The sequence below is a fragment of the Typopeltis vanoorti genome, chromosome 14, assembly GCF_054136105.1.
Source record: "Typopeltis vanoorti isolate ZY-2024b chromosome 14, IOZ_Tvanoo_1.0, whole genome shotgun sequence".
NCBI lineage: Eukaryota > Metazoa > Arthropoda > Arachnida > Uropygi > Thelyphonidae > Typopeltis > Typopeltis vanoorti.
The window spans coordinates 41,005,378-41,025,388 of record NC_143562.1 but is presented as its reverse complement, the minus strand read 5'-3'; the positions used below and the strand labels follow the sequence as shown (position 1 = coordinate 41,025,388).

The window sequence follows — 20,011 nt, the reverse complement described above, 5'->3', positions numbered from 1 at the left end:
AATCATAGTCCCTTTTTTATATATTGCTCCCACCCACAAATGGTTATTTGTGGATGGGAGCAACAGTACATTTTAGTAGTAAAATGTACTTTTGTACTGTGAGTCAGCTAAGGATATTTTTGTTTTCTATTTCTATCAATTTTATATATATATATATATTTTTTTTTTTTTTGCATTTTTCATTTATTTTTTCACATAGTCCAGAAACCCTGCTCTAGAGATCAAATATGGAACCTTTTTCAAGCCACTTCAGGCCTCCAATAAGCAGGGTGGTGGTCTCACGCTGGGTGATGACATTCATCTCCCACCTAAAGACAATCACAAACATCCATGCCCATGGCAGGATTCAAACCTGCAGCCTGTTGGTTGGAGAGCAGGTCCGCTAACCATTCAGCCAACCAGGCCAGCTATACCTGCCCTACGCCCTAAACCAGCATGGAGTTTACCAAATACTTTGAAGTTATAAGCTATCTCAGTACAGCCAAACAGGCAGAACACTCAATATCAGAATCATCACCAAGCACAAGGAGTACATCCAGTTTTGCTACTATGGCCACTCAGGACTTGTTGACCACTTCACTGTAGCAAATAAATACTAGAGACTGTTCCTGGAATCTGCCTCAGCTTTAAGAAACTATTCAAACTGCAACAAATTTGGGACTTGCTCATTCTCAGAACAGCAGCCAAAAAAAAAAAAAGCCATTCTTGAGTATCAAGGGGCACTATTTAGGACTTTAGGCTCAACTTTGGTTCTGAAGCTTTAGTGTCACTTACCCAACGTAATGTCTGAACATATCAGTGTGTACATTGTTCTCTAATGACAGTAATTTGACTTTGCTGAAATACTGGAAGTAATAACATATTCACACCAAGTATGACACAAAATTGTTCATTTGGTACTTGGCCATGGGACAGGATGAAACAAATTATCTCATACTTCTGGTTTGCCATCTGTCAGACATGCAACAAATCGTGTACTTTCTACAGAAACCCAAAGTCTATAACTGTATTTTTACATTTCTAAAAATTCATGAAAACATGAAAATTCTACCAAAAAAAAAAAACCCTCAAAACTGGCACATCATTATGTATTACTCAATATGCCTGCCTGCCCAAAGCAGAAAGGACATTACAGTCAAGCAAGCTAACTCAAGATGTACAACATGTGCAAAACAAAGCCTAGCATGAAAGTGTTAATTAAATTATTCTAATTAATATATATTCTAAATCTTCAACATCCTTAAATAATACCATTGTGGTAATTTTTGTCTTCTTCACTCATTTTCATTTATTTTATTTCAACTTATTTACTTCTTTCTTTCATATCAAGGATCAGAAGCTTGCCTATTCCAACTTCACTAGCCGTCTCTTACAATTGGGTTTCCTCTCTCTCTCTCTCTCTCTCTTTCCCTATTTATCCACTTCTTTTGGTAGCCAATATCTTTCAATCTTATATAAATGCTGTTTCCATTTCACTCTTTATTCCTTGATCTTCTCATTTAAACTACAATGGTTTATAAATTAAGGAACAAAGAGAAAAATAGTGATAACTTGGAGTGAGAGAGTCTGAAAGTCAGGTAAACTAAGTAAAAAGTGATGCTATCAGCAGTATATGCAAATAAGCCACAGCATAAAACCAGGCATTTTGGAGTTGCCTATTTGGATTATTGTACACAGATTTGGTCACCAGGATTTCATGGTGAAAAGGATATGTTGGAAAGGGTCCAGAAAAGATTCACAAAGGCGGTCAGTAGTCTTTGGAATGTGGGGGGTACAAGGACAGATTAAGACGTAAGTTGCAGAGCCTCATGAATAGGAGGAAGAGTGGGTGGTTAAGATTGAGACATAAGTTAGTCAGGGGTTGTTATCAGGTTGACATAGAACAGATTTTTCATAGGAGGGGGGGGGGGGGGGGTAAAACAAGAGGTCATCACTGGAAATTGTATAAGGAAAGTGTGAGCAGAGGAGTAGGTTCCTTGCATGGAGAGTGGAATGCATTGTGTGTGGTGAATGCATACACATTGAATCAGTTTGGTTGGATGAGCATTGTGTGCAATAATGTGTACCTCCCACAATAAGTCTTCGACTCCATGGAGGTCAGATATTAATAATAATTAATTGCCAGCAAAGGTTGGTTGATTGGGAGCCTCTGCTACTAATTGCTTACAAAAAGTTGAGCAGGTTTGAGCGTAGTTAGTAGTCAGAAGAGGGACAATCGTTCAATGGTGTTGGCACATTCTCCCTCGATGAGTCTTTGGACTCCCTGGAGGTGTCAAATAATAAATGATTCAAAAGTGGTGCTGTATAAAGATTACATTATAAAAGATGAGGCAGAAAAGAGAGAAAAGGCTTGTTTTCCAGGAGGGAGAATGAACAAAGTGATTGATGGTTTGGATATGAGAAGTAAACATGCAAGGAAGTTAATGGTGGTAGTAGAAACAAATGACATGGTTGGGCAAAGGGAGAGTGTGAAGATGATATCAGATTACTAAGGAGAATGAAAAACATCATGGTAGGAAGGTAGTTGGTATGTTGGTGGTGGAAGAGAAAAAGTACAGTTTGTTAATGTGTGGAATGAATTTTAAGGACAAATTCATTCCACACATTACCAATGAGAACAAGGGATCGGAGGAAGTCAGAGGTATGTCTGAAGTGTTTGTGAATGGAGAGGAAAGTAATGTTTGAGATGAAAATGTCAGAACAGAATGTAAGTGGACATGGAAGGGGAGGGAAAAGACAGTATAAGTAGGATAGATTCTGGAAGCAGTAATGAATGCATATATAGGATATGATCAGCACAGGAATGGGAAAGCCTGGATGCATGGGAAGTAGTCAAGTCTGGAGAGAGGAAGGAAGGAGGGAGGGAGGGAGAGAGAGAGAGAGAGAGAGAGATGGGATAAAGGGTTATAAAGGTGAGCAGACAGGAATGAACTGCTGTTTATTTATGAATGCCAGGGATAGCAGAATTAAAGGCATGCATTGCTATGCTGAGCTTATTCACCTGAAAAATAGTGGAATAAGTTAACATGGTTAAATGAGAATGAAATCTTGATGGAAGGGCATGATGTTTTTCATTAGAATAGGAAAGGCAAAAAAATGAGAGTGAATACTGCTGATATAAGCAGGGGAATTACATCTGCACAAGGTTGAGATACAATGAGAAAATAACAACAGTGATCTTGAAGTAGTGTGGGAAACATTAAGGCAAACTGGCTTGGTGAACAAAAGAGAGAGAGATCATTATAGGTGATTTTCATATGGTAATACTGATTGAATGAAATTATAGCATAAAGCAATAGGGAGAATGAATTTCTTGAGAGAGAATTATCTTAAGTAATATGTAACAAAGGGCACACAAGAGTTGACAGTTTTAGCTCCATTCATATCCTCAGAGGATGTGATTGTGAATGGAGTGTTTAATCTCCCTCGTTAGCAAGAATGACCATGAGATGATCACCTGGGTTGCGTCCAGTTAGAAAGATACCAAAGTTGAATTAATACAAAAGTCATATATTTTCCATAAACAAATAGCAAAAAAGGTGTATTATCTATTAATATACTCTTGATCAGAGATAGTTGTAGAAAGTTTTTTCACTTGTTTAGTAAATTATTTAAATTATAATTTACTCTGTAATCAAGTGAAAAAAATTTTCCACAACCATCTCAGATCAGAATATTTTAATAATAAGTGATCCACCTTTTTAATACTTGTATATGAAAAACATGACTTCTGCAGTAATTCAATGTTGGTGTCGGTCTGGATCTGGCTTTCACTAAGGAGACCTTAATAAATGTCGAAACTGGTCTGAGCAGTGACCTTTCCCATAATGCATAACAATATACATCTGAAAAGAAGTGTGCTTTCTGCCATTTAGTCAGATAAAAAATATCAATGCCCACAGTGGGAATAAGTGGCCAACAAAGTGGCTAGCAAAGATGGCTACAATACTGTGAGTGAAATTCTAAAAATAAAAAAAGACTTTGATATAAACAATCAATATTTACTACTTTTTCGTATCGTTTCAATTTGCATTCTGATAAAAACAGACATTCTTCCCTCTCTTTACAACCTGACTGTCAAGCTCTTATTCCAGTCATCTTCACTATAAAATTACATGTTCCAAGAAAAGCAATTTTAAGTGTGATTTGCAATGAAGTTAGCAAAACCTTGGATTGCTCATTTCCAATGACAAAAATGATATAATGCCCATAGTCTAATCTCCCAATTAGATTTGATTTAAATTATAACAAATACAGGAGTCCCCCCCCCCCCACACACACACAAATTCCTAAGCCAATCCTGAATACAATTATTTCTAAATTAATTGAACAAGTCACAAGTAATAAAAAAACTGATTTATATTTACAAATGTCAAAGAAATAATTTCATATATGAAATAATCTGCTAACATCTAATTAACAAAATGATTACCATCAAGTAAATATAGAACTGTATTTATCCCTAATAAATGGACACAAAAATGTGTTTTGTGTACATTATATATTGCAATACAGGAGGTTCCTTCTAGGCGAAAAAAAAAAAAAGTACGGCTCGTTATGAAGATGCCGGCGTTTTATTATATTTCGGACCTGATTTAATTACTAGTGCCTACGTCGGGCTAAGCCAGAAATGACTAAACTTGTCACAAAGCAGAAACACTGACATATGCCAGCGTTACTACCGGAATGGATTACGAAGATCTATTGTGCTATATTCTTGTAAAACCTGGGAATGTGGAGAATAGTTTTAAATCTATTCTGTTACTCACAGTCCGAAGAAATGTGTTGCGCTAACATCAAAACGAGAAAGCACTTATAAGGAACTATGCACAAACCAGCACCGCATATTTGAAAGCGTTCTTAATATTCCTCTCTATGTGAGAGGAAGGCAAATTATTAAAAAAAAAAAAAAAAACTTCTCTAGTGAATATACATTACAAAAAATTAAACTACTGATAGTAACATAAATATTTTTAATGCACAAAAACAAGTACACAACATTGCACAACTTAGCGGGAACAAAACAGAAGACTGGTGGTATATTCAAGTAAAAACTTCCAAAGAATATAATAAAATTTCTCCTGTAGGTGAAAACAGACGACAATATGAACAACAAGAAGAAAACACATGGTAAAAAAAAATAATCATAAGAAGAAGGGGAAAAAACAAAATCTATTTAAATGCCCATTTTAAATGAATGCGTTTTTCTTTTTTCTTCTTTTTATGATGTGTGCGTGTGTGTGCCAATATAGTTCTAGTTGTGCAATGGTGTCTACAATATAATTTCCAGGCTCACGTCATATGAAAGGCTTCATGCAACATTTGCACAGTAGTTCTCAAAGCAGATTGTCTTGATTTTATTCTCTTAGTATTTGTATAGAAGAAGTTTTCATATATGTGCAAGTCAATGTTCTCAACCATTGTATTCTATAGATTATCTCAAGCCCTTTCCCACCGGAATAGAGAAATGACAATATTACTGAAGTGTTCGTAGCTAGTAAGTTGTGATAATCTTATTATTCAAGAGATAAATCTCATGGCTTATTACCATGCTCATCAATCAGGGAAGTGGGGGCATTGTTAAGTCACACTGAAGAAAAGTATTCTGCTGTGTGAAGCGCTAATCTCAAACTTTTGTCCGAAATGTACTAGCATGTGCATTTCCAACTTTCCAAATGCACGTGCTAGAACGACTTCCAATGCTCACATACGAAGGGAAGCTCATCCTCCCTCTCAAAAATTTGGCTTCATTAAATCATTGGTAATCAGGGCACACAGATTGTGCTCCTCCGAGGATTCTCTAAAACAAGAGAATCCTCGGAGGAGCACAATGAGAAGAAATAATCAAAAACACAGCCACTCTAAATGGTTACAATCTCAAAACAACTCAAAAAATCATCATCAATTTCTCCACACGTCAACTTAGACAAGAACAACCCCATAGGATTCCCATACCTTATATCAAAGACATCTCTGAACGGCTCTCGAAAATTATGAAGAAATACAATCGTGTTGCCACATACAAACCCATCAACCAGATCCAAAACTTGTTAACCTCGCCTAAAGACAAACTTTCACCTATGCTACTACCTGGTGTATATGAGGTTCCATGCTCCTGTAAACTCTCTTATTTTGGACAGACAGGCAGATCAGTTTTTAAACGCATTTTGGAACATTAAAACCATATCCGCCTCATCAAACAACATAAATCAGGCCTCGCTCATTGGAAAAAGATCCATTGGAAAAAGACAAAACTTCTACACAGATCATCATATAAATATGAACGTTTATATAAAGAAAGTGCTGAAGCCCTACTCCACAGACCAAATCTAAACCGCAATGATGTTCTTGTCACCCCTAAAGTATGGGAAATTGTCATACAAAATTGTGCAAAATAATAACTTAACTGTAATTAATTTTAATTTAATTAAAGTAATTTAGTTCAATTCAATTTAATTTAAGTTCGGGCCGCAATGAGCCGCTGCACGCAATTTGGATTCCTTTGTACGTACACGCCCTTTCTTTTATCATTCCCAGGGTGACCACCACTAGTACTTTCGTACTAGATCTAGTACTTTTTATAAATTTTTAGTGTTCTAGTAAATTCACCAACATATCTTGTACTTTTTTCCTTCCGAATAATAATAATAATAATAATAATAATAATAATAATAATAATAATAATAATAATAATAATAATAATAACAACAACATAAGAGTTAGACATCGGAGTTTCATCTTTTTCTCTTCTCCCACCTCCCCATATGTCATCACATTCACTGACACAAGAATATGATTTCTCTTTTTTCCCTACCCTTCTCACTGTTCGCTAGTCTTCCCCCCCCCCCGATCCCGTACTCACGCAATCCGACTGGCATTAGCCAATGAAAATATATTCTTCGCTGTTCAAACACTTCTCGCGCGTTATAAGAACTCCAGTGTTTTTATTAATTTTATTAACAAAAACTTGTTTAATTCTTCATAGAAAATATTATTTAGATTTTCCTTTTTCAATGCCTGCCTTTCCAACTCACAAGAAACCATTTCTGACACAGGTAATTCAGGTAAAAGAGAAAGTGATAATAGTTATGATTCAAATTCAGATTCAGGTTTACAAAGTTCATCTAAAAAGATGAAAAAATCATATAAGCAAAAATTCAAAGAAGAATGGTTGGAGGATCCCATTCTTAAATCCTGGATCAGTTCAGGTAAAAGTAAAGGACACACTGCTTATTGTAAATTTTGTGATATAAACATTAATGGCAGTAAATGTCTATTGATTCATTATGCAAACACTCCAAAACACTAGCAGAATCTAGAATCTAAAAGAAGCACACTATGTATAATGTCGTTGTTTAAATCCAGTTCCAAGTACCAATCAGAAAAATAAATAAAATAAAAAAAAATCAGCTAACGCCTTTTTATTCCCGAATACGGGAGTAGGCGAGGCCATTTAGCCCTATCTAACTTTTGGAGACTGAGTGGGCAGTTCAATCTCCACTGGTACCCAATCAGAGATAGATGGCCCAAGGCTATCACTAATTAAGCGGTATGCAGTGAAGAGAGACGGCTCAAATGTGCCGCCATCTCGTGGTCCCTAACCCTAACACAATATATTTAATGTCTGAAATAATGTGGGTTCTACGGTCGATTTTCTTGAGTTTACAGGACAAAAAACCCGCTTGCCCGTGCCAAAGATCGACTAACTCGGGAACCGGTCGAAAAAAGGCTTAGAAAAATTTCCTCTAGTCGCTGACTAGACTCGAAAGCAAGTTTTCCTTCGTGCGGCCAAGCGCCGTAAATCAAAGAGGCAGAATTAAGATTATGTGCATATGATGCAGACAGGCCCCTTCCGTACCAGGGTGCAAAGAACCCGGACGGCACAATTTAGGGGCGGTATAATCGAACACATTTATAAAAAAATAGGGAATAAATAATACACTGAACTCTTTGTACATATTTGTCACCTTCGAATGTGAGATATTTCAGTGAAGGGCTGAGTCGCTGGGTAGTTAAATAAATGGTACAAACTACAACACAACTTACTTTAATCACTGCTCTCAGAACACTGAACAAACATTCTAGGAGTTTCTTGAGTTTTCTTCTTAATGGACCTGTGTTTCACTCAGGATTTCTCCATGAGTGCAGGTCACAAAGATGCCTCCAAGGATCTCGATCTTGAACCTCTCACTAGGCAGGTCATATTGTCTTGACTTGCCCATCTTATGCTGCTTTCATATATTGCAATTACCATATCTTTCATGACTGATCTCTTTCTTAGTTCGGTGTTTCTAACATGTTCCATTTCGCTGACGTTACAAATCCTACGTTCTATTGCACGCTGAGTTATTCTGAGAGATTACTCTTCTTTTCTTGTCGTGTTCCATGTTACATTATAGGAGTATGTTTCTTTATTATATAAAAATAAGGTGTTTTTTTTTTACTATCTATGGTTTTTCTTTATTTTAATATACACTCCTCTTAATGTGCAGTATAATAAAATGATTTGTAACGTGTTATTGTACTTTGGGATCCTTTAATTTTTAATGGAGGGGGGCGACACAAAAATTTTGCACTCAGGTGGTGCAAACCCATGGAACAGCCCTGGATACCGAACACAATCTCCGTTTTTGTGGATACTCTTCCAACTCTATTGAAAACAATTGCAACTGTCAGTGAAATTGCTAAGAAAATACAGTGTGGACGCAATAAATGTAACTATCTTATAAAAAATGCTTTGGCTGTAGATGCATGCAATGAAATCTCAAAAACATTCCTTTGATGAATGGACTCCTTTTGACAAAGTAAAATTGAAACATTCATCAGCTACAGACTTTACTATTTCTGAAGAGTTAATTAATTTAGTAAAATCTGATAAAAATAATGCATAAATACTTCCAGTGTTTTTCTTGTGGGTGGGAACCCTTGTATATATTTAAATAGCATATTAAATAAGTGAAAATTTAATGTTACATTATTTTAAACACTAAAATGAGACTAAAAATTATATGGTAAATTAATAGATATGTGAAGTGCCAGAGTTACAATTCATCTGTTATGATGATTGACAACTGCATCTCTTGAACTCATAGATGACTACAGTGAAGTGAGTTTGACGTTTTTTCTTTTCATATTTGTTGTACATGTATTAATTTAGCGGTTTTACGTTGAGTTCATCTATGATAATAACGTAGTAATATCGTAAAATTCCCTAATTAGAGTGAGACGAAAGCAAATAAAAATTTAGTACTTTTTTTTTTCAGATCTAGTACCTTTTTCCTGCATAAGTTAGTACAAAATATTTTTCCTCGTGATGGTCACCCTGGTCATTCCTAGTATTGCCTTACTGTACTGATGATGTCCTAAGATACCTAGGACGAAATATTTACGTAATAAAAATACCTATTACTGTGGTTCACGTGTGTTAAACTTCGTCATGAATTCTCCACAGGTTTCTCTATATAATCAAGTCTTATTCCTACACGGGGAAATGACAGAAAAGAAAACGGACTTATTAGGCAAACTTCAACAGAAACAGGGTAAGCTAAATGCCCGTATCTCGTTTTTAAAAATGTTCAGACCCGATAAACTTATTCCAACGTTCGCTAAGCTAAAGGAAGTTATTAAATCATCAAGCGCCCATAAAATCTATCAAAAAGCAAGCCATTCACTACTTCTGATTCAGTTACGAGATGCCAAACATAAATTGGCAACAACTAATATAAAAATTATAGACCTAGAAGCAGATTTGTCAAACACGCTAAATCAAGAATTGCTATTACTGATTATTAGTGTCTCAAAAAACTCAGGGATCAAAGCTTTTGATAAAAGCAATATTAACCTACAGAAAAAATACCTGAACCAACTAAATCGATCTAAGAAAAATATCAATAAATTACCGACCGAAAAATGGGTGGTAAACATATCCAACCACCCACTAACAGAAGATGAATTAAATGTTCTAGCAAGAGGCCATAAGTTTGCCATTCCCCCTAAACGTCTCACACTAGATTTCATACACAACAATGGAAGAAACAACAAGCACCTTTCTCTCCAGTATTGAAGCTAACAAACTTCGATTTGAAATAGCAAAAATAATTTTTGATGCCAAACCTTCAGTTTTAAGCATTCCACCATCAGAATTGAAAGCTCTTAAAACTTAAAACATAATAAAAACATAATCATCACCAGAGCCGACAAAGGAAATACTACAGTGGTTCTTGTTACTATTTAAATTAAGGGGATATTAAATCCCACATTGTTTTAAAACCGAATAAGAAACTCAGAGATTGGAATCAGAGAGTTTCATGCCGAATATAGTAAACTATAAAAGTATTGGCGATTACTAACGTGAGCTAATGCAAGTAGTCCTAGTACGTAGTACAATCTCGGGCAACTCGCAACAAAAGTGGTAAAGTTCTGATCGCAATCCTTCTTATTTTCCATAATGTAAAAACACATTTCCTAGGAAATGTATGCTGTTATTACATTATGGTGGGAGGTCACTACCCAGACCGGTTTCAGCCTTATGAAGAAGTAAAGCCGTCTATAAAAATTCGGACGATCCCTAGGCCACTCAATTGTGGGTGAAAGACCGTCCATCTCAGCGTTGGCTCCACTCAGTGATGGCATTCCACCACCACCGAGCAAAACCGCTGATATTCCGAAGAAAAGCATTCACCGACAAAGCCCCTCACCGGGCCCTGCCGGAAACCACTTTCCCCGGAGACTCAAATTGCTCCCTTAAGGCAAAAACCTTAAAATAGCGAACTCATATTAGCAATCTCACTGGTTCAGCCATTATTGAGGCTTCATCAGTGAGTAGCTATACCAAATTAATACCAAAGGGTATAGAGAAAAGAACTTATATACTCTGCTATACGAGTTGCCAAAAAGGTGCAACCATTAAGTTACTTAAATATAAAGAACCAATAGGCTTCATTTCGGCGATGTAAACATTATTTAAATTAAGGGGATATTAAATCCCACATTGTTTTAAAACCGAATAAGAAACTCAGAGATTGGAATCAGAGAGTTTCATGCCGAATATAGTAAACTATAAAAGTATTGGCGATTACTAACGTGAGCTAATGCAAGTAGTCCTAGTACGTAGTACAATCTCGGGCAACTCGTAGCAAGGGTGGTAAAGTTCTATTTAGTTTACCAACCTCGTTGTCATAGTAGAATTATTATTTGACACCTCCAGGGAGTCCAAAGAGTCATCGAGGGAGAGTGTACCAACAGCATCGAACGATTGGTCCCCTTCCAACTACTAACCACGCTCAAACTTACTTAACTGAGTTCTGATCGCTATTCTTGGTATTTTCCATAATGTATAAACACATTTCCTAGGAAATGTATGTTGTTATTACATTATGGTGTGAGGTCACTACCCAGATCGGTTTCAGCCTTTATTGAGGCTTCATCAGTGAGTAGCTAGACCAAATAAATACCAAAGGATATAGCGAAAAGAACTTATATACTCTACTATACGAGTTGTCAAAAAGGTGCAACCATTAAGTTACTTAAATATAAAGAGCCAATAGGCTTCATATAGCGATCAGAACTTTATCACCTTTGCTGCGAGTTGCCCGAGACTGTACTACGTACTAGGACTACTTGCATTAGCTCACGCTAGTAATCGCCGATACTTTTATAGTTTACTATATTCGGCATGAAACTCTCTGATTCCAATCTGTGAGTTTCTTATTCGATTTTAAAGCAATGTGGGATTTAATATCCCCTTAATTTAAATAATGCTTATATCGCCGAAATGAAGCCTATTGGCTCTTTATATTAAAGTTCTTGATGCTGTTTCCTATGACCGAAAAATCAATCTACTACTCCGAAACCGAAATACTTATGCAAAACTGGACTATGATCCAACAAAATGACAGTGAAGAAACTGAACAAGCTACTCGATGAAACAACGTCATTAGATGAAGAAACTTCAAAAAAAAACTCAAAATATACCATGCTAGACCTCCGAGAATATACGGTTTACCCAAGCTTCACAAAAACAACGTCCCACTCAGACCTGTCATTGATCCAATTAGCAGCCCGACTTACAAGTTATTAAAATTTTTATCAAACCTTCTCCGTCCCCACATAGGCCATTCAACCTCTTCAATAAAAAACTCCACAGATTTTCACACCAAAATAAAAGACATTAAACTGCTGACAACAGACATGCTAATTAGCTACACTGTCTCTCTCTTCACCGATATCCCCCCCATAAAGAAACTGTAGACCTATTAAACCAGATATTTCCGTCAGACATTGTTGAACTGTTCAAATTTGCTATCAATTCTGGTTACTTCACATGGAAAGGAAAAATCTACAAGCAAGAGGAGGGAACAGCAATGGGGATCTTCCTTGTCACCCAACTTGGCAGATCTGTTTATAGAACATCTAGAAGAAAAAATCCTCGCATTCAAACCCAAACCAAAACTCTGGCTTCGATATGTCGATATCTACGCAGTCTGGAGTCATTCCCAACAAGAGCTACTTAAGTTTTTTAAAAAAATCAACCTTCTTCATCCTCGCATCAGATTTACATTAGAAAGAGAATCCCCACAAGGCATCCTCTTTCTGGATTTACATATCCAAAGAAAAGAAAACGGTTCCATCTCCACTTCTATCTATCGCAAACCGATATTTTCAGGCCGCTACATTCACAATACTTCAGTTCATCATCCCTCTCATAAATTTGGCATCATTAAATCATTCGTAACCAGAGGAGCACACAGATTATGCTCCGCCGAGGATTCTCTAAAACAAGAATTGGAAATAATCAAAAACACAGTCACTCTAAATGGTTATAATCTCAAAACAATTCTAAAAATCATCAGCAATTTCTCCACACTTCAACCTAGACAATAACAACACCAGAGGATTTCCATACCTTATATCTTGAAAGCTCTCGAAAATTATGAAACCTTACCTTATCATACCTTAGCTCTCGAAAATTATGAAGAAATACAATCTTGTTGCCAACTACAAACCCATCAACCAGATCCAAAACTTGTTACCCTCGCGTAAAGACAAACTTTCACCTATGCTACTACCTGGTGTATATGAGGTTCCATGTTCCTGTAAACTTTCTTATTTTGGACAGACAGGCAGATCAGTTTTAAAACGCATTTCGGAACATCAAGACTATATCCGCCTCATCAAACCACATAAATCAGGCCTCGCTCAACACGGAGTTGAAAACTCAAATCGCAAGTTCCATTGGAAAAAGACAAAACTTCTACACAGATCTTCATATAAATATGAACGTTTATATAAAGAAAGTGTTGAAACTCTACTCCACAGACCAAATCTAAACCGCAATGATGTTCTTTCCATCCCTAAAGTATGGGAAATTGTCATATAAAATTGTATAAAATAATAACTTAACTGTAATTAATTTTAATTTAATTTAAGCAATTTAGTTCAATTTAATTTAATTTAAGTTCAGGCCGCAACGAGCCACTGCTCGCAATTTGGATTCCTTTGTACGTACACGCCCTTTCTTTTGTCATTCCTAGTATTGACTTACTGTACTGATGATGTCCGAAGATACCTAGGACGAAATATTTACGTAATAAAAATACTTATTACTGTAGTTCACGTGTGTTAAACTTCGTCATGAATTCTCCACAGGTTTCTCTATATAATCATGACATACGAAGTCGTTCTGAATGCCATAGCATTGTTGGACACGTTCACGGGGCATGATTCTCGTGTATACCAAAGTTGGATAGCTGGGGGTGATAACCCATTAAAAGCCTCTTAGATTCTGCAATATCTTATTGTGAGTTTTTGATTTGATAGCAACCTTTGTTAGGTTATTTTTGAAAGTCAAGGTTGTGTCACGAGTCACCTTCAAAGTGTGTGTGGGGGGGAACACTTCTCAGCTCATTGTCACTAAAGAAAAAAAGGGAAAAAAATTAGATAGGTTATAACTCTCCTTAGCTATAACCTCTGATTTCAGTCTTCAACTGTCCAACTTTGGCATACACGAGATCATGCCCGCATGAAAGTGCCCAACAGTCCTATGGCATTCACAACAGATTCAAATGTCAGCAATACGTTTGCAAGTTAATTTATACCTGCCTCTTTTAATGTATTTTTTTGTATTTCTCTTTTCATGTTATACACCTGATGATATAAATATATATAAAACCAAGAGAAAAATTCTCAGATTGAGACTCTGCAAGCCAGTCAAATTTTGACTAGTATTTCTCAAACCATGTCGAAATGGCACATAGCTGATTGTCACATTGAAAGAGAAATAAACTTCGCCAACAATAAAAGCCTCCACGATGTGGGAAACATTATATTATCGTCGAGAAATGTGTAAGCATAGCTCTACATTCATCCTCTTTGGTACTAGGAGGGCTGTTCGATAAATCCGTGCAAAGTCGAAGAGATGGTGCCACTAGTACGTGTCGAGGTTATTTTTAATTGCACGCAACTGTTGGAGGATCACACACTAAGTTTCATTCTGATAGATGTGTTGCTCTGTGTTTGGCGTTCATTTGAATCGATCAAGTACCGTGAATTTGTGAAAAATGGATGAGAAAGAATTTCGTGTACTGATTAAACATTACTTTTCAAAAGGCAAAACGGCTCAGGAAACCAAATATAAGCTTGATAAACATTATGGTGAGTCTGCACCTTCGATTAGAACGGTTTATAAGTGGTTTAGTAACTTTTGAAGTGGTGGCAATATGAGCACCAGTGACGCTGAACGTTCTGGACGCCCCGTTGAGGTCGCTACTCCAGAAATTATTGAAAACATATCTGATATGGTGATGAATGATAGAAGAGTGAAGGTGCGTAAAATTGCTAAGGCTGTGGGCATCTGAAATGACCGCATATATAATATTTTACATGAACATTTACATGTGAGAAAACTATCCGCAATATGGGTGCCGCGTTTGCTCACTCTGGATCACAAGCATCAACGTGTGAACTGTTGCGAAGACAGCCTGAAGCTGTTTCAGCCGAATCCAGAGGAATTCTTCCATCATTTCGTAATAGTGGACGAAACATGGATTCATCACTACCAGCCTGAGACTAAGGAACAGTCCAAACAATGGATTGCAAGTGGGAAATCTCCACCAAAGAAAGCGAAAACCGTTCCTTCAGCAGGAAAAGTTATGGCCATCTGCGATGCTCGTGGCATATTCTTCATAGACTTCTTGGAAAAGGGAAAAAAAATTACCGGAGTGTATTATGTGTCTTTGATGGATCGTTTAAATAATGAAATAAAGGAAAAACGACCACACTTGGCGAAAAATAAGATTCTTTTTCCCTACGAGAACGCATCCGCTCACTCTTCTACAACTGTGATTGCAAAATTGTTCGATTTCCGCTACAAAGTCATTTCGCACCCCTCCCCCGATTTGGTTCCCTCGGACTACTATCTGTTTCCAAACATGAAAAAATGGCTGGCAGGAAAGATATTTTCATCAAACGATGAGGTGATTGCCGAAACATCTGGCTATTTTGAAGAGTTAGACAAATCATCAGGGACGGCTCGTGCATAGGCATTGCGGAACTGCAGCACCCCAATTTTTCTCGATATATAAATATATTTATTCATTTATTTATATTTGCTGGTAATATGTAATTTTATCATTAAAATCCTCTACAATTTCTCTTGTTACGTATAAAAAAGTAATAAAAATCCAACTTGTAGCACTTAGGAGGGCGGAGGACGCTAGCAGCACCGTGTTTACCACAGTGTCATATTGCTACGTGCAAAAGCATGTGCACGTCATAGTGGATGCGAGCTATTAGCATAATGAGGCACTGTCCTTCACGCAGTTCCACTGTTGTTTATATGCAGTTTGCTCCAGTAGTGGAGTGTTCGTAGTGCTTATCGTGTTTACTCTGTCTCTTTAAATATTTGGACATTACAGTTAAAGACAACATTTGTTGTAGTTTTTATTTTAGAACTTTATCCAACACGTATCCAAATTGCCACTGCAAATCATACTATATGGACGGGATCAGAAAACTCGATCATTGTTGGACTAAGTATATAGACGTCAAAGGAGACTATGTTGAAAAAAACAAAATGTTTGTCCCAAAAAAATTATGTTTTCTTCAGTTTTGTAGACTTATCGAACAACCATCGTGCAACCAACTGTCGATGTCTGTACTAGGAGAAAGAGCTCTACATCATTTCACCACAGCGATGAAACTTTGCAGTTTGGATAATGCATATTGACAAAAAGAATCCCTCAAGACTCTGACAAATCCAAGCATGTCAATTTGATGGATAAAGAAATACATCCTTTCTTATCAACAAACATCGTAGTGCTCCAAAATAGAGCACCATGATGTTGTTTATACCAGTATTATTTATGCCCTTCTAGCCATTATTATTGATGTCGAGAGAGAGAGAGAGAGAGAGAGAGAGAGAGAGAGAGTGTGTGTGTGTGTGTGTGTGTGTGTGTGTGTGTGTGTGTGTGTGTGTGTGTGTGTGTGTGGCTATCATTATAAAACTTCCCACTGTACTGCTTTTTGCAATAAATACCAGCTACTAATCTGAATTCCGGATTATCGATTCCAAACCAGACAGTCGAAATTTCAAATAACTCTGTTATTTTGCCAACTGTCTCTGCTTCATTGGTATGAATGTATCTAAATTATAAATACTGCAAATCATAACAAATATTTATCTGTACATGCCACGTGTGATGATAATAGGAAATTACATATTCAGTATCATTTATCACGAAATAAGAAGATACTCAATATTTATTACAGCATAGTGCTTCTGATGCAAAATTAAGCATGAATTTCCTTCTTATATACATACATTTATTGACAATAAAAGCCTTCAACAGACTGACCGATGACAGATCTAAGCTAGAATAAACTATGATAAATGGGCAGAGAGGTAATCCCCCATCTCCGTATCATTATTCCACATTTAGTTGTATACTTCATCTTTCGATAGTAGGAGTAATATTAATAAATGAATAAATGCTGGTCCAGTGGACCGAGTCGTAACGTATCAGCTCACCCACAAACAAGTTGAGGGTTCGAATTCCGCTATGAGAATGGAAGTTTGTAAATTTTTTTAAGTGTTTGATGAACTTCACCACTTGGTGTGAGACTACCTCCAGCTTATTGGAGGCTTGAAAAAGTTCCAGTTTTAGTCTCTACAATACGATTTCCAGACCATAAAAATTAAATTTTAAAAGACCAAAATCACTAATTATACATGGAGTCCTCTGAAGAGAGGCAAATGAGAGGTGCCATCATCTTATGGTTACTAATCCTAACACTATGTTAACATTCTGAAATGAAATTGTTTCTACGACGGATTTTTTTAAGATTACGTGAGAAAAAAATCCTGCTTACCGTACCGGAGATAACGCGACTACCGGTCGAAAGAATGGATAGGAAACGTTTTCTCTAATCGGTGACTAGATTAAAACTTGATGCTCTTTCTTCCTGCAGGCTAGCTTTGCGGACGACACAAGCCACTTCCACTGAGCTACCCAGGCTGGTGGTGATCATAGAATAAAATATTTCAGCCATTTACACACCGATTTTAGTGGCGATGGCAGGTTAAATATAGAAATAAACAACAGAAAAAACAACGCTGATATGGATGTAACCAGCTGAAAGAATACCTGTATTATTCGATATATGGAATTAGAGAGAAATTAGCCAAAAATCCAATTAAAACTATACAGGACAGTTTTCAAAACCAATTTTAAGTGATGAATCCGAGAATTAGGTTAGAAATAAAGCACTCTATCGAAGACTATACAACACAGACATGAGAATTCTGAGAAACCTTTAAGGAGTGAACGGGTGGTATCAATGGCAAAATAATATTACAGATGAAAATATCAGAAAGAAACTTGGCAATGTTTGTTTTCAAGAATTTGTCAGCTGAGCTAATCTAAGAATGTGTGACCACTTAAACAGAATGGAGAAAAGAAAAGTTAGAAAAACAGGAGGTTGGTGCAAAATATGGAAGAACAGATATCCAGAAAAAAACAATGTTTAGGTGGATCGATTCATTCGGAAATACCGTAAACATGAGAAATCTTACATGTGATAATATTGGAATACTTGCAAAAAATAAATTGATTTAAAGGAAACCGAGATATGAGATTAATAATAATGTGAACTTCATCATAAAGTGCTGTCGAATTCAGAGTAACCTAAGACCCCTTCGGGATACATATAACAACATTGACGATGATATAAATATATATATATATATATATATATATATATACACGACTACATCTTTCCTATGTATATTATATCAGTGGAAGTGGCGCTTGCAACCGCTCGAATATAAACGAATAGTTCATGTCTGGCCAACTGGAGAAACTTTTTCTGTTTCTTTCTTCGATTGGTTCCCTAGTTAGTCGATCTCTGGCACGGGAAAACGGGTTTTTTTCATCACGTACACTCAAGAAAATCGACATAGAACCCACATTATTTCAGACAGTAACAATCCTGTTAGAGTTAGGTACTAAGAGATGGAAACGCATGTTTGCCGGTCGCTTCATCGGTGGCTGCCTGTAATTAGCGAGAGAAACTGAGACTGAACACTCAGTCTCCGAAAGCTAGATAGGGTTGAAAGGCCTCGCCTACTTCCTATACTGGAATAAAAAGCATTAGCATATTATTATATCATCACCAAATTACTAACTTATACCCTAAAGAATATACATGATGGTATGATACTACAACATGAAAATATACATCATTATTAACTTCCTATCAACAATTTTCCTCTAGATAAGTCTGTTATCGGTCGACATTCAAATATTTTCAGATCTTATATTTGTGTCATCTAAGGCACTTTTCACTGTATAAATCCACCTACTCATTTTCCTGCCATCCTGCCAAAGGACATTTCTTTAGATATTCTTACCTCTTCCATTCCCCCATTCTGAGATTAGCTCTGCTGACCAATTCCTGAAAATGCTACCAATCTCAAGTTCTTTCCTAATATCCTCGTTTTTAAAATGATATTGCCATTGCTGCCATCTGTTCAGTCCTAATGTTTCTGATGACTCTCATATCCTTGGTCTCCAGTCTTTTATCGAGAAATTTATATCTAATCCAGCTCTCAGATACAAAAGTTAAAATTGGTTTGAACACTGTCTTATATACAGCTAGTTTAATATTTTAACTAATCTCTCTCTCTCTCTCTCTTATTCCATATAAATTTATTCAGCGCTCCTTCCTGCCATATGAGCTTTGCTAATTCTGCTGTCTATTTCCAAATTTAATATTCCGCGCTCGCTGAAAATTTGGTTTAAATATCTGAAATGTTTTACTTGTTCTATAAGTTCTCCATTCAGGATGCAGTTCATGTTTTCAATGTTTCTTCCTATATTGTCATTGTCTGTTTAATGTTCATTTTCACACCAAATTTATTACACTGTAGTTACACAATTTGGTCAGGGAATCCTGGAGACTTGTGCCGGATTTATATCAGAGTGTAGCATCATCTACACCATGGGTCAGTAACACGGGGCTCTCACGCACCCAAGTTTCCGCCATTTTTAAAGTTTCCGCCATTGTGCCAGATAATGAAGTGTCGAACAACCTTCAAATGTTTTAGTCCATGCGAACCACACATCACCAGTTACAGGTTATGCACTTCTGTCACACATAGGATAGTAGCCTGAATTCTTTTCTAGAGAGACAAAGTGACAATCAGTTGTTTATTTGATGTGTTTCTAATAATTGTATATATTTATATCATATATTTTACAACCGATGATGGATAACATAGATAAAAAAAGAAAAAAGGTTTATAACTTTAACATAGAGACGAAAAAACAATTTGGTTTTATTTATTTTATGGGAATATGTGTGTGCTTGTTATGCTATGAAAGAGTTGCGGTTCCTAAAAAGTCTAACGTAGTCAGGCATTTGAACAATGTTCATAAAAACTTTAATACAGTACAAACTTTCGTATAAATTCCATAATTGGAAAAAAAAAAAGGATTTGTGAGCTGGAAAGTAG

The 20,011-nt window shown here is 36.4% G+C and overlaps 1 protein-coding gene across 1 annotated transcript in view; it reads right to left on the bottom strand.

Annotated features, from left to right (window-relative positions):
* The window catches only part of LOC150099398 (SWI/SNF-related matrix-associated actin-dependent regulator of chromatin subfamily A containing DEAD/H box 1B-like), a 406,425-nt gene extending 401,472 nt beyond the window's left edge, over positions 1-4,953 (bottom strand). The window contains exon 1 of the mRNA XM_090404492.1: positions 4,433-4,953. The gene's annotated coding sequence lies outside the window, so the exon portion shown is untranslated. The remainder of the gene's footprint in view (positions 1-4,432) is intronic.
* Positions 4,954-20,011: the final 15,058 nt, after the last annotated feature.